This window comes from Chiloscyllium punctatum, chromosome 34, assembly GCF_047496795.1.
Source record: "Chiloscyllium punctatum isolate Juve2018m chromosome 34, sChiPun1.3, whole genome shotgun sequence".
In the NCBI taxonomy this organism is placed as follows: domain Eukaryota; kingdom Metazoa; phylum Chordata; class Chondrichthyes; order Orectolobiformes; family Hemiscylliidae; genus Chiloscyllium; species Chiloscyllium punctatum.
Genome location: NC_092772.1, coordinates 70,500,097 through 70,514,384, shown reverse-complemented (window position 1 = coordinate 70,514,384; position 14,288 = coordinate 70,500,097). Strand labels below are relative to the sequence as shown.

At 43.7% G+C, this 14,288-nt stretch overlaps 1 long non-coding RNA gene across 1 annotated transcript; it reads left to right on the top strand.

Annotated features, from left to right (window-relative positions):
- Positions 1–113: 113 nt before the first annotated feature.
- On the top strand, positions 114–7,816 carry LOC140459037 (uncharacterized). The gene is made up of 3 exons (XR_011953832.1): positions 114–244; positions 1,230–1,346; positions 7,460–7,816. It is a non-coding gene; the product is annotated as an uncharacterized lncRNA (long non-coding RNA).
- Positions 7,817–14,288: the final 6,472 nt, after the last annotated feature.

Genomic DNA, 14,288 nt, shown 5'->3' with positions numbered 1-14,288 from the left:
TTTACCCATCAGTCTGTGCAGATATGAATATTCTCTATAAACTCACTGATCACCTCAGACGCACGCGCAGTTTGGTTTCTATGTAGAGCATGCGCAGTATCACATTGGTCAGGACACAGAGAGACATGGAGCTACTTTGGCCGGCAGCGGCTGCGATCGGCTTCAGAAAGCGGCGCTCAGAGCCGGTGTGTGGGAGCCTCGCCGGGAGAAAGGAGCGGAGAGAATTCACAAGTCCCGGATAAAGGTGAAAAAAAAAACTCGGAAAAGACCCACCAGGCCCGGGTAAGGAGGTGGCGGTCTCTGATCAGGGAAGGGGCCCAGAGTCACGGCCGCCATTTGTTTGAGGGAAGAGGGAGCCCGGGCCTCAGGGCCGCCATCTTGAGAAGGTCAAGGGGCAGGAAGGCGGGGTTATCGGGGTCTGTAGAACAATCAGAGGAAAGGGAAGCCCCATTGTTATTGATCAATTCCACGAACACAGCTTCACTGGGCGATCCTGCAGGAATATCCTCTCTCAGTCCTGCTGGGATGTTTCACCCCATCAGAACCAGCAGCTCTCCTCCTCTCTCAGCTCCCCTTCTGTCCTTCCTGCAGCATCTGTCCCCTGGAACATTGAGCTGCCTGTCCTGTCCCTCCCTCAGCTGTTGTTTCTGTAATACCTGTGATATCCCAGACCCATCTTAGATTACTTCACTAAAGACTTAAATGCACCCGGTGGATTTTTCTTAACATCAGCAATTGTTTAATACTCACTTACAGGTTTTTTATTACATCTTTTTTGAAGCATTTACTTCACATTCAATCATTTGCAATGGTGGGATTTGAACCTGTGTCCAGAGAACACTTGCTGACTTTCTGGATAAATTGTCACACAATAATGGCACGAGGCCATCACTTCGCCTGCTCACAGTTTGTATATCTAAGTGCAACATGAATCAAAACCCTTTCTTCCCACACAATTATTTGATCCTGAACTCTGGTGCTATCAGTCAGTATTTTTCCATGTGTGAACCCTCACTGTATGCGTCTAATTGCTGCCTCTGTCAGTGTCTCTCACTCTTGCAGCTACTCCAGATCCTGAGCCAACAGAATTCTCCACTCCAGAGAGATGAGGCAGCACAGGCCAGGGATGGAGACTAGAATTTCCCAGATCTCTGTGGGCCATTCTACATGTGTAACCCTCACAGCATCAGTCTAATTTCCGACTCTGCTTATTTCTGTGTCTTCTACAGGTACTCGGGGAGTTCCTGACTCAATAGACTTGCCAACTGCTGGTTGGAAAGATGATTGGTCAGCCAGTGAGATGAAAGTCAGGGAGGTCGGGAGCCTTTAATAAATCCTGCTGCCAGGTAAGATCACTCACAGTGCACAGAGCAGAGAGCAATGAGAGGGCTCCAAACATCAGCTAACAAGACATGACATAGACATAGTGATGGAGGGGGAGCAAAGTACAGGCACACCCCAGGCTCATACACCACCCCTACTTTAAGTTTTGTTGCACTGAGACAGCATCGGGAATTCCCAGTTTTCAATCTAGACGTGGGCTATCTTGGTGAGCACCAGGACAACAGAGGGGAATGCAGGCCTCACATGAGAGAGTGGTAATGCTGCCTGGGATCTTTCTGTTCTCTATTCCCTCTCCAACATTGTATCTATGGGTCATCTTGTGGACCAGTGTCTTCAATCATTCTAACTCCTATAACAGTTCCTATCTCTGTCATCCCCTCCCCTCTTACCAATTAATTGACATATTTGAAACCTCCAGTCTAGACGACCATCCGTATCGCTGTAACTTGCTTCAGTCTCTACAACATGCCTTGTCTCGATAGTCTCCTCCTCCAACAACTGGGACATCGGGCCTGTTTCTGTGCTGCATGACTCTTTGTTTGCAGTTTCCTAATTGGAATGAGTTGCATTTGCCTGTGTTTCGCCCATACCCCTTCCAATCTTCTCCTCTCCATGTACCTGCCCAAGTATCTTTTCCATGTTGTAATTGTACTTGTTTTTCCCATTTCCTCTGGCGGTCCATTCCGTCTATGCACCATCCTCTGTGCAAAATGTTGCCCCTCAGCTCCCTCTTTAAATCATTGCTCTCTCACCTCACGTTTATGCCTCAAGCTTCGGACTCGCCTACCCTTGGCTTTTCACCTTATTTAGGCTCTATATGGTTTCATAAACCTTTATAAGGCCACCCCGTAGCCTCCTTTACCCAGGAGAAATATTGACGACAATGTTACAAATATCTCCAACTCATGTACTCAGTGCTCTGACCAATGAAGACAAGTGTGCCAAATGCTGCTTTCCCCACCCTGTCCCCCTGTGATTCCATTCCAAAACAGTGTAACTGCACCCCTTGGTCTCTCTCTGTTCAACAACATTGTCCAGAGCCCAACCATTACCTGTCTTAGTCCTCCCTGGTTTGTCTTAACTAAATCCAACACATGAATTAAATTCCATCTTTCATTCCTTGTCCCACTGGCCCAGTTGATTACCATCCCCTTCGATAACTATATTCCCTGCCCACTCTTCCACTAATTTTGGTATCCGCAAACATACAAACAGTGACTCCTATATTTTTACCCAGATCCTCTATATAAATGATGCACATTGGTGGCCCCAGCACCAATCCTTACAGCACACTGCTGGTCGAAGGCCTCCAGTCTGAACAACTCTCTCCCTCCTCCTATCAAACCCATTGTGCATCCAGTTGGGTCGCTCTCCCTGAACCCATGTGACCGAACCTTACTAACCCGTGAAGCCTGCTCAACCCTTTCAAAGGCCTTGCTGAACCCAGAAACAATGTCTATTGCTCTGCTTCCATCTCTTTTCTTGGTCACATCTTCAACAAACTCAGGCAAGTTTGTGAGGCATGTTTTCCTGCGCACAAAGCCTCTCTAACTGTCTGTAATCAGTCCTGTCTTTCCAAATGCATGTAACTCCTATGTCTCAGAATGATCTCCAACACCTTACCCATCCTTGATTTCTGTCTCCTCAGTCTGCAGTTCCTTGGCTTCCCCTTGCAGTCTTTCTTAAATAAGGGCACAAAATTATTTTCATAGTCAGACAGTCATACAGCACAGAAACTGACTGTTGGGTTGATACCGACCATAATCTTAAACTAACCTCGTCCCTCCTGCCTCTTCCTGGATCACACCCCTTCAAACCTTTCCTATTCCTGTACTAATATTTCAAGCTTTGTAATTGTACACACAATCACCCTTTCCTTGGGAATTTCATTCCACACACAAAACACACTCTAACAGTTTGCTCCTTATGTTTTCTGATTTTAAATCTCTCCCTTCTAACCTTAAGAAATGTAGCCCCTAGTTCTAAAATGACCTGCTGTTGGGAAAAGACAAGTCACGTTAACTCTATCTATATCCCTCATTATTTTATAGACTTCTATACGCTCACCTCTCAATCTCCAGGCTCATGTGAAAAATGTCCCAGACTATACAACCTTCCTTTATAACTGAAACTTTCTATACCCATCACCATCCTGGTAAATGTGATCTGAACCCTCTCCAGTTTAATATCCTTCCTATAACTGGGCAGAGTATTCCAGAATAGGCCTTACCAATGTCCTGTACAATCTACACACGACTTCCCAAACTCCTAAACTCGAATGACTGAACAATGAAGGCAAGTACCATTTATAACCATCCTGTCTCTCCTTGTGGCAAACTTCAAAGAACTACGTACCTGAACCCCAAGGCGTACAACACTACTGAAGACCCTACCATTAATTGTGAAAGCTCGACCCTTGTTTGTTGTAACCTAAATGTATTACCTCGCATTTACCCGAATTGAACTCTGTCTGCAGTTTTTCAGCCATTCACGCATTTCATCAAGATCCCTTTGTAAACTCAGAAAACCTCCATCACTGCCCAGAATGCCACAAATATCACTGCTCAGGCCCCTACAATTTCTTCCCCAGCTTCCCACAATGTTCTGAGATACATTTGATCAGGTCCTGGGGATTTATCTACCTCTATGTTTTAAATCTTCCAACACCGCCTCTTCTATAATGTGGACTCATTTCAAGACATGGAGTCATTGAGATGTACAGCATGGAAACTGACCCTTTGGTCCAACTCCTCCATGACGTTTGTCAAACCCATTTGCCAGAACTTTGTCAATATCCCTCTAAAATCCTGATATTTATATACACATCCAGATGCCTGCTAAATATATTTCTGTTAGCCTCCACCGTTTCTTCTGGCAGTTTATATCATATATATATATATATATACCAACCTCTGCAGGAAACAGCTGTCCCTTTGGTCCCTTCTAAATCTTTTCCTCTCACCTTAAAGCTATGCCTTGTAGGTTTGGACTCACCCCCCCACGACCGGAGAAAAGTCTTTATCTATTGACCCTTTTCCATGCTCATCATGATTTTAAGAAACCTTTATAAGATAACTCCTCAGCGTCCCATGTTAAAGTATAAATAATCCCAGTCTCTTCAGCTTTTCTCTGTAGCGCAAACCCTCCAACCCTGGCAACATCCTTATTCATTTCTTCTGAACCTTTTCAAGTTCCACAACATCCATCCGATGGCATTGAGACCAGAATTGCACACAATATTCCAATAGTGGTCAGGCCAAACAATGAGCGCCCCAGACCTTATCCACGGTAAGTTCCAAAGTGAAATATTTGTTTAGGATCTTGTAGTTCCACACGTCGTTGGATTTGTTGATCATTAAGAATACCGGTTTTGTCCTGAGCTCTTCTTTTGCTCTTAATACACTTTGGATTCTCCTTAACTTTATGTGTCAAAGTTATTTCATGTCCCCTTTCTGCATTCCTGATTTCAATCCAAAGAGTATTCCTACAGCCCCTATGCTCCTCAGGGATTCCCTTGATCCAGCTGGCTATACCTGACATGTGCCCCCTTTTCCTTGAGCAGAGTCTCAGTCGACAGCCAGTGTTTCTGAAAACTGTCAGCATTGAGCTGCACACAAACAGGAACATGCTGGTGCTCAACGGTCCTTTTATCTCACATTTAAAATATTCCCAATTGTCAGAATTCCCTTTACCTGCAAATAGACACTCTAATCAACTTTTAAAAAGGTTAATGTCTAATACTATCAAGATTTGTCTTGCCACATTTTATAACTTTAACGTTTGGATCAGGCCTGTCTTTCAGCAAAGCTATTTTCAAACTAATAGAATTGCGGTCACTTTGCCAAAGTGCTCCCTCACTAACACCTCAGTCCTATTCCCTACCTTGTTTCCCAAGGGGAGGTCAGGTTTCGCTCCTTTCTCCAGTTGGGCCATTTACATATTGACTGAGACCTTGTCAAAGGCCTTACCAAACGCCAGGATAACCACATCATCTGCACTACTCTCATAAATAATTTTAGATAACTTTTCAAAAAAACTCAATTGAATTCATCAGACAGGATTCTCCTTTACAAAATCTGTCCTGAATCTGTTCCTTCATTTTCAATGTTGATACATCTTGACCCTCAGAATTGTTCCCAATTTTTACCCAATATCCCTATGGTCAGCAAAGTATTAAAAAGATCCAAAAGGGCCCCAGCAATCTCCTCCCTTACCTCCCACTGCAGCCTGCAATACATTTCATTGGGCACTGGTGATTTCTCCCCTTTTATGCCTGTGAAAGCATTTAATATCTCCTTATTGATCTTAACATGTTCTCGAGTCTCACCATCCTGACTGAAATCCCTGGGCTACAGTGTCTTTCTCCTGTGTGAATACAGATGGGAAGCATACATTGAAGACCTCAGCTACTTCCTCTGGCTCCATGCGCAGATCGTCCCTTTGGTTTCCAACAGACCGCACTCTTTAGCTGGGCATCTTCTTACTCTGCCTCTCGTCATATAATATCTTGTACCTTTTCCTTACTAGTGTCTGCCAAGGAGGTTTCATGGCCATTGAGTGCCCCTCATTTTTAAGGACCCCCTTGCACTCTCTATAGTTGTTGAAGGGCTTCACCTGGTTTGATTGCACTGTATTTTCTTTACCAAACTCACAATATCACTTGATGAGTATTCGCTGAACTTGGTGCCTTTGTCATTCACTGTTCATGGTACACGCTGGCCCTGAATTCTCACTGTATCACTTGAAAATACTCCTCTTTCCAATTGTAGGCTCGACTGTAAATAGTTCCTCTGAGTCTATATTTTTCAAATCCTGTCTAATGCTAGTAATAATGATCAGTGATAGTGATAATGAAATGATAAGTAGCATTCCCCAAATTTGGACACACAACTTCTGCATGATCCTTAGCTCTTTCCATCATGACTTCAAAACGTACAGAATTATGGTCATTATCCCCAAACACTACCTTATCCTTATCTCTGTCAAAATGTTCAGTACCTACAGCCCACCCTGTCTCTTTAATATCCTCCAGCCGTTACCAAAGGCTTGTACCTTCCTCAAGCCTTTCCATCATATGATATCACTGCAAACTTCTCCAGTCCCCACAGCACTCCTCCATCCTATCCTACAGCACCTCACTCCCATGAACCTTCTACCATCCCTATAAACCTCCTTATTTGTATAAATCCCTCCAGCTCCCACAGCCATTCCTGCCCATCCTCCCTTTGAAGCCACATGACCGTTCCCCAGATCTGTAACCTTGGCCAATCTCTGCAATCTTATCTATCTCTGTGACCTCCTCCCATCACTACTAGCCTTCTTAACTCTGTAACCTCCTGCAGTCACTAAAATCATCCGTGAATGTGTCCCATCCTATTGAGGACTGTCACCTCTTCCAGTCCCAACAGCTCTCTCTACCTGTAACCTTGGCCAGTCTGAAGAGTCCTTACTAATTCTTCAACCCTCGGTATTGATAACTTCATCCAGTTTCGATAACTGAGAAGAGAGGAATGAGAAGGCTCCAAACCTCTGTTAACAAGACATGACATCGATACAGATCTGGAGGGGGAATACAGTACAGGCCCACCCCATGCACAATCCCCATCCCAACTTTAAGTTCTGTTGTACTAAAACTTGCTACACTCCAACACTGCACCTTTGGCATGTTTTGTGGACTGGTGTCTTCAATAATTTTTAACTCCAATAACAGTTCGTATCCCTGTAACCTCCTCCTATCCCAATAGTCACTCCACGTATTTGAAACGTACTGCATTCCAGGTTACTATCCCTATCACTGTAACTTGCTTCAGTGTCTACAACATGCCTTATCTCGGTTGTCTCCAGTTACTGGAGGAGGAGACTGAGTCATGCAGCACGAAAATATTTCCTTCGATCCAACTCATCCATGTTGACCAGAGTCCCTGACCGAGTCGCATTTCCCTGCATTTGACCCAAATCCCTTCAAACCTTCTCCTCTCCATGTTTCTGCCCAAATCTTTTTTACATGTTGTTATTGTACTTTTCCCTACCACCTGCACCATCCTCTGTGTGAAAAATGTTCTCCTCCAATCCCTTTTAAGTCTTTCCCCTCTCACCTTATATTTATTCCCTCTAGAACATAGAAGACGGCGGCACAGTACAGGCCCTTCGGCTCTCGATGGGTTCCACAGGTTGGCGCAACAATGTGAAGCCCAAGTAGCCAACACTATTCCATTCTCATCCATGTGACTATCCAATGACCGTTTAAATGCCCTTAAGGTGAGCAGATCTACTCCTGTTGCAGGCAGTCTGTTCCATGCTCCTACTACCCTGAGTAAAGAAACTATCTCTGACATCTGTCATATATCTTTCACCCCTCAATTTAAAGCTATCCCCCCTCATGCTCGGTATTGCCATCTGAGGGAAAAGGCTCTCACTGTCCAATCCATTTCACTTTCTGATTATCTTAATATCTCAATTAATTCATCTGAAACGTCTTCACTCAAACAAAAACAGCTTCAAGTTCCTCATATCACATTCCCTCCATACCAGGTAACATCCTAGTAAATCTCCACTGAACCCTTTCCAAATCTTACACATCGTTCCTCTAATGGGGTGACCGATCTGCTCTGTCATTTCCTGGCCTATCCCTGCTGCCCTTCTTGAACAAAGGAACCACATTTGCTATCCTCCAGTCATTCGGCATTTCATCCGTGGTCAGCAATGTATTAAATATATCCACCCGGGCCCCAACAATCTCCTCCCTTACCTCCCAAAGCAGATTGGGATACATTTCATTCAGAGGGAAGGGAGACCTGGAGCCTTCAAGAAATCCTGCAGCGAGATAGGCCCACTCACAGTGAACAGAGCAGAGAGCATTTCAGCGATCGATCTTTGGTATGGAGGACATGACATAGGTACAGAGTTGAAGGGTGAACACAGAGTGTGATGGTCCCAGGCTCAATCCCCACTCTCTTGTTTACTTTCTTCTCTGCTGTATTGAGTCTTCCTATGTCAATATAGGAAGTTGACAGTTATCAATCCAGGCCAGTGCTGTCTTAGTGAGGATCAGTACAAAAGCGGGGAAAGCAGGCCTCCCCCAAGGAGATGGTTTTGAATCCTGGGATCTTTATATTCCACACTTCCCCCGATCACGCTAACTTTTGTCATGGGATGGAGTCATTCATTAAGGAAACGTTCCTTTCGGTCCAACTTATCTGTGCCTGGGCCATGAATGCTTGTAATTCCCAGAAAAGTTCTTTTTTCTATAACCTTAACCCTGCCCACAATCCCACTATTAATTTGATCCCTACTCCAATTCTGATGATTCCTCATATTTGTAAATTGCTCTAGTCTTGATAACATGCCGAATCTCAATAATCTCATCCTGCACTCAGTACAATAATCGCTATTTCTGTGGTTTTTCACAATAACTACAGTCCACCCTGCCACTGTAAAATCCTTTTCAGACCCTTTTCCAGTCGCCACAACACTCCGCATCTCTGTTTGCTCCTCTGAGCACCTCTAACACTCTCACTTTGTGTGGCCGGTAATCTGTGTGAATAACCCTTGGCATGTGGATGGACAATATGGTATGTGAATAATCCTGTCGCCAGAGAATGGTCAATACTGTGTGAGAATAATTCTGTGGTCTGCGGTTGGTCAATTCTGTGTGTAAATAATCCTGTTGGCTGAGAAAGATCAATACTATGTGAAAATAATCCTGTGGCCTGAGGATGATCAATTCTGGTGTGAATAATCCTTTGGCCTGAGGGTGGTCCATACTGTGTGAGAATAATCCTGTGGTCTGCGGTTGGTCAATTCTGTGTGTAAATAATCATGTTGCCTGAGAAAGATCAATACTATGTGAGAATAATCCTGTGGCCTGCGGATGATCAATTCTGTGTGTGAATAATCCTTTGGCCTGAGGGTGGTCCATACTGTGTGAGAATAATCTTGTGGCCTGACATATGTCAATAAAATGTGTGAATAATCCTGTGGCCTGAGGATGATCAATACAGTGTGAGAATAATCCTGTGGCCACATGCTGGTCAATAAAGTGTGTGCATAATCGTGTGGGCTCAGAATGTTGAATATTTTGTGTAAATACCCGTGTGGCTTGAGATTGGTCAACACAGTTTGTGAATTATCCTTTGGCCTGTGAATGGTCAATACTGTGTGTGAATAACCCTTAGCCTGAGGATGGTCCAAACTTTGTGTAATTAGTCCTGTTGCCTGAGGTTATTCAGTACTATGTGTGAATAATCCTGTGCACTGTGAATACTCAACACAGAGTGTGAAAAATCCTGTGTCCTGAGGGCAGTCAATACTGTGTGTAAATAACCCTATGGCCTTTGAATTGTAAATACTGTGTGTGAATAACCATTGGCCGAAGGATGGTCAATACTGTGTGTGACTAACTCTTTGCTGAAGGATGGGTAATACTGTGTGTGAATAATCCTGTGGCCTGTGGATGGTAAATGCAGTGTGATAATAATCCTGTAGCCTGTTGAATGGTCAATACTATGTGTGAGTAATCCTGTGGGCTTTGCATGGTCAATATTGTTTGTAAATAAGCCTTTGGTCTGAGGATAACCAATACTCTGTGTGAATAAGACAGTGGCCTGTGAATGGTCATTACTGTGTGTGAATAATTCCGTGGCCTGTGTACTATCAATGCTGTTTGTAAATAATCCTTTGGCCTGAGGATGGACAATACTGTGTAGGAATAATCCTTTGTTCTGTGGATAGTCAGTACTGTGTGTGAATATTATTCTGGCCTGAGGTTGTTTAATACTGTGTGTGATTAATCCTGAGGCCTGAGGCTGGTCAATAATGTGTGCGTATACTCCTGTGACCTGAGGATGTTCAATACTGTGTGTGTATAATCCTGTGGCCTGAGGTTTGTCAATACTGTGTGTGAACAATCCTGTGGATTGAGGATGGTCAATACTGTGTGTGTAAAATCCTGTGACTTGTAAATTGTCAATACAGTGTGTTCATTAATGCTGTAGCCATAGGCTGGTCAATACTGTGTGGGAATAATCCTGTTGGTTGAGAATGTTGAATACTGTGTGAGAATACTCCTCTAGCCTGAGGTTGGTCAGTACAGTGAATGAATGATCCTGTGGTATGAGGATAGTCAATACTGTGTATGAATAATCCTGTGGCCTGTAAATTGTCAAGACACTGTGTTCATTACTCCTGTGGCCTGTGAATCGTAAATACCGTGTGTGGAAGCCCCTTGGCCTGAGGATAGTCAATACTATGTGTGAACAATCCTGTGGCCTGAGGATGGTCAGAACTGTATGTAATTAATCCTGTTGCCTGAGGTTGTTCAATACTGGGTGTGAATAATCCTGTGCCCTATGAATGGTCAATGGTGTGTGTGCATATTGCTGTGGACTGTGAATGGTCAATACTCTGTGAATAATCCTATGGTTTTAGGATGGTATATACTGTGTATGAGCAATCCTGTGGATGGAGGATGGTTGATACTGTGTGGGAATAATCCTTTGGACTGTGCATGATCAATGCATTGTGTGAATAATCCTGTGTGCTGTGAATGTTCAGTACCGTGTGTATGCTCAATGCATTGTGTGAATAATCCTGTGTGCTGTGAATGTTCAGTACTGTGTGTATGCTCAATACCATGTGTGAATAATCCTGTGGACTGAGGCCAGTCAATACTGTGTGTCTCTAATCCTGTGGCCTGTGAATCGTAAATACTGTGTAAATAAGTCTTTGCATTAGGATGGGCAATACTGTGTGTGAATAATAATGTGGACTGTGGATTGTCAATGCTGTGCGATAATCATCCTGTGAGCCGTGGATGGTCAATATTGTGTGTTAATAATCCAGTGGCCTGAGGGTAGTGAATAATGTGTGCGAATAATCATGTGGATTGAGAATGTCCAATACTGTGTTGGAATAACCTTTTGGCCTAAGAATAGTCAATACTGTGTGAGAATAATCCAGTGGACTGAATATGTTCAATACTGTGTGTGACTAATCCTCTGGCCTGAGGATGGTGAATACAGTGTGTGAATAACCCTCTGGCTTGAGGATGGTGAATACAGTGTGTGAATAATCCTCTGGCCTGAGGATGGTGAATACAGTGTGTGAATAATCCTCTGGCCTGAGGATGGTGAATACAGTGTGTGAATAATCCTCTGGCCTGAGGATGGTGAATACAGTGTGTGAAAAATATTATTGCCTGAGAATGGTCAATAAAGTGTGCGAATAATCCTGTGGCCTAAGGTTGGACAATACTGTGTGGGAACAATCCTGTGGCCGGAAGATGGTCTTCACTGTGTGTGAATAATCCTATGGCCTGACAATGGTCAATACTGTGTGTGAACAATCCCGTGGCTTTAGGATAGTCAATACTGTGTGGGAATAATCATGTGCCCTGTGAATGGTCAAGACAGTGTGTTCATTAATCCTGTGTCCATATGCTGGTCAATACTCTGTGTGAATAATCCTGCTGGCTGAGAATATTGAATATTGTGTGTGTATACTCCTGTGGCCTGAGGTTGGTCAATACTGTGTGTGAATGATACTGTTACCTGAGCATGATCAATACTGTGTGTGGTAATCCTCTGGCCTGTGAATGGTCAATACTGTGTGTGACTAATCCTTGGCATGAGCATGATCAATACTATGTGTGAACAATCATATGGCTGTGAATGGTCAATACTGTGTCAGAATAATCCTGTGGCTTGAGGATGTTCAATACTGTGTGGGAATAATCCTGTGACCTGTTAATTGGTAAAGAGAATGTGTTCATTAATCCTGTGGCCTCGGATTGGTCAATACAGTGTGTGAATGATCTCATGTCCTTAGGATGATCGAAACTGTGCGTGAATAATCCTGTGGCCTGTGAATGGTCAATACTGTGTGTGAATAACCCTTGACCTGAGGATGATCAATACTGTGTGTGAGTAATCCTGTGGACGGAGGATGTTCAATACTGTGTGGGAATAATCCTGTGGCCTGAGGATGTTCAATACTTTGTGAATACCCCTGTGGCCTGAGGATGGACAAAACTGCGTGGTAATAATCCTGTGACCTGCAAATGATCAAGACAGTGTGTGCATTAATCCTGTGGCCGTAGGCTGGTCTATACTTTGTGAATAATCCTGGGCTGAGAACATTGAATATTGTGTGTGAATACTCCTGTGGCCTGAGTTGAGTCAATACTGTGTGTGAATAATACTCTGGCATGTGAATGGTCATTACTGTGTGTGACTATACCTTGGCCTGAGTATGATCAATACTTTGTGTGAATGATCCTGTGGCCTGAGCATGGTCAATAGAGTGTCAGAATAATCCTATGGCTTGAGGATGTTTAATACAGTGTGTGCGTAATCCTCTGGGCTCAGAAAGGTCAATAATGTGTGTGACTAATCCTGTGGCTTGAGGATGTTCAATACTGTGTGTGAAAAGTCCTGTTGCAAGAGGATGGTCAAAACAGGGTGAGAATAATCCAGTGGCCTGAGAATGGAAAATACTGTGTGGGAATAATCCTGTGCCCTGAGGATGTTCAATACTGTATGTGAATAATCCTGTGGTCTGAGAATGGTCAATACTGTGTGGGAATAATCCTCTGACCTGTAAATGCTCAAGACAGTGTGTTGATTAATCCTGTGGCCATATGCTAGTCAATGTTGTGTGTGAATAATCCTGTTGGCTGAGAATGTTGAATATTGTGTGCGGATAATTCTGTGGCCTGTGGTTGGGCAAGACAGTGTGCGAATGATCCTGTGGCCTAAGAATTATCAATACTGTGTGTGAACACTTCTCTGGCCTGAGGATTGTCAATACTGTGTGGGAGTAATCCTGTGGCCTGAGCTTGGTCAATACTATGTGTGAATTATACTGTGGCCTGAGTGTGGTCATAATCTGTGTGTGAAAACTCCTGTGGACAGAGGACGGTCAATATTATGTGTGCATAATCCTCTGGCCTCTGAATCATCAGTACTGTGTTTGAATAATCCTGAGGCCTCAGGATGTAGAATACTGTGTTTGAATAATCCTCTAGCCTGTGAATGATCAATGCTGTGTATGAGTAATGCTGTGGACTGTAAATGGTCAATACTGTATGTGAAGAATCCTATGGTTTTAGGATGGTCCATACTGCGTGTGAGCAATCCTGTGGACTGAGGATGGTCTATATAGTGTGTGAATACTCCTGTGCACTGTGAATGCTCAATACTGTGTGTGAATAATCCTGAGGCTTGAACATGGCCAATACTGTGTGGGAATAATCCTGTGACCTGACGTTGGTCAGTTCAGTGTGTGTATAAGTCTGAGTACTGAGAATGATCAATACTGTGTGTGATTAATCCTGTGGCCTGAGAATGGTCTATACTGTGTGTGATTAATCGTGTGGACTGAGAATGATCAATACTGCGTTTAAATAATCCTGTCGCCTGAGAATGATCAATACAGTGTGGGCATAATCCTTTGGCCTGAGGATGGTAAAAAGCGTGTGTAATTAATCCTGTTGCCTGTAGTTGGTCAATACTCTGTGTGAACTTTCCTGTGGCCTGTGTCTGTTCAATGCAGTGTGTGAATAATCCTGTGGACTGAGGATGGTCAATACTGTGTGTGAATAATACTGTCGTTTTCAGATGGTCAATACTGTGTATGAGTAATCCTGTGAACTGAGGATGGTCAACATTGTGTGTGAATAATCCTTTGGAATGTGAATGGTCAATACAGTGTGTAAATAATCCTGTGGCCCATGAGTCATCAATACTGTGTGTGAATAATCCTTTGTCTAAAGATGGGCAATAGTGTGTGTGAATAATCCTGTGGCCGTATGCTGGTCAATACTGTGTGTGAGTAATCCCGTGGATTGAGGATGGTCAGTAGAGTGTGTGAATAATTCTGTGCACTGTGAATGCTCAATACGTCTTGTGAATAATCCCGAGGCTTGAACATGGTCAATACTGTGTGGG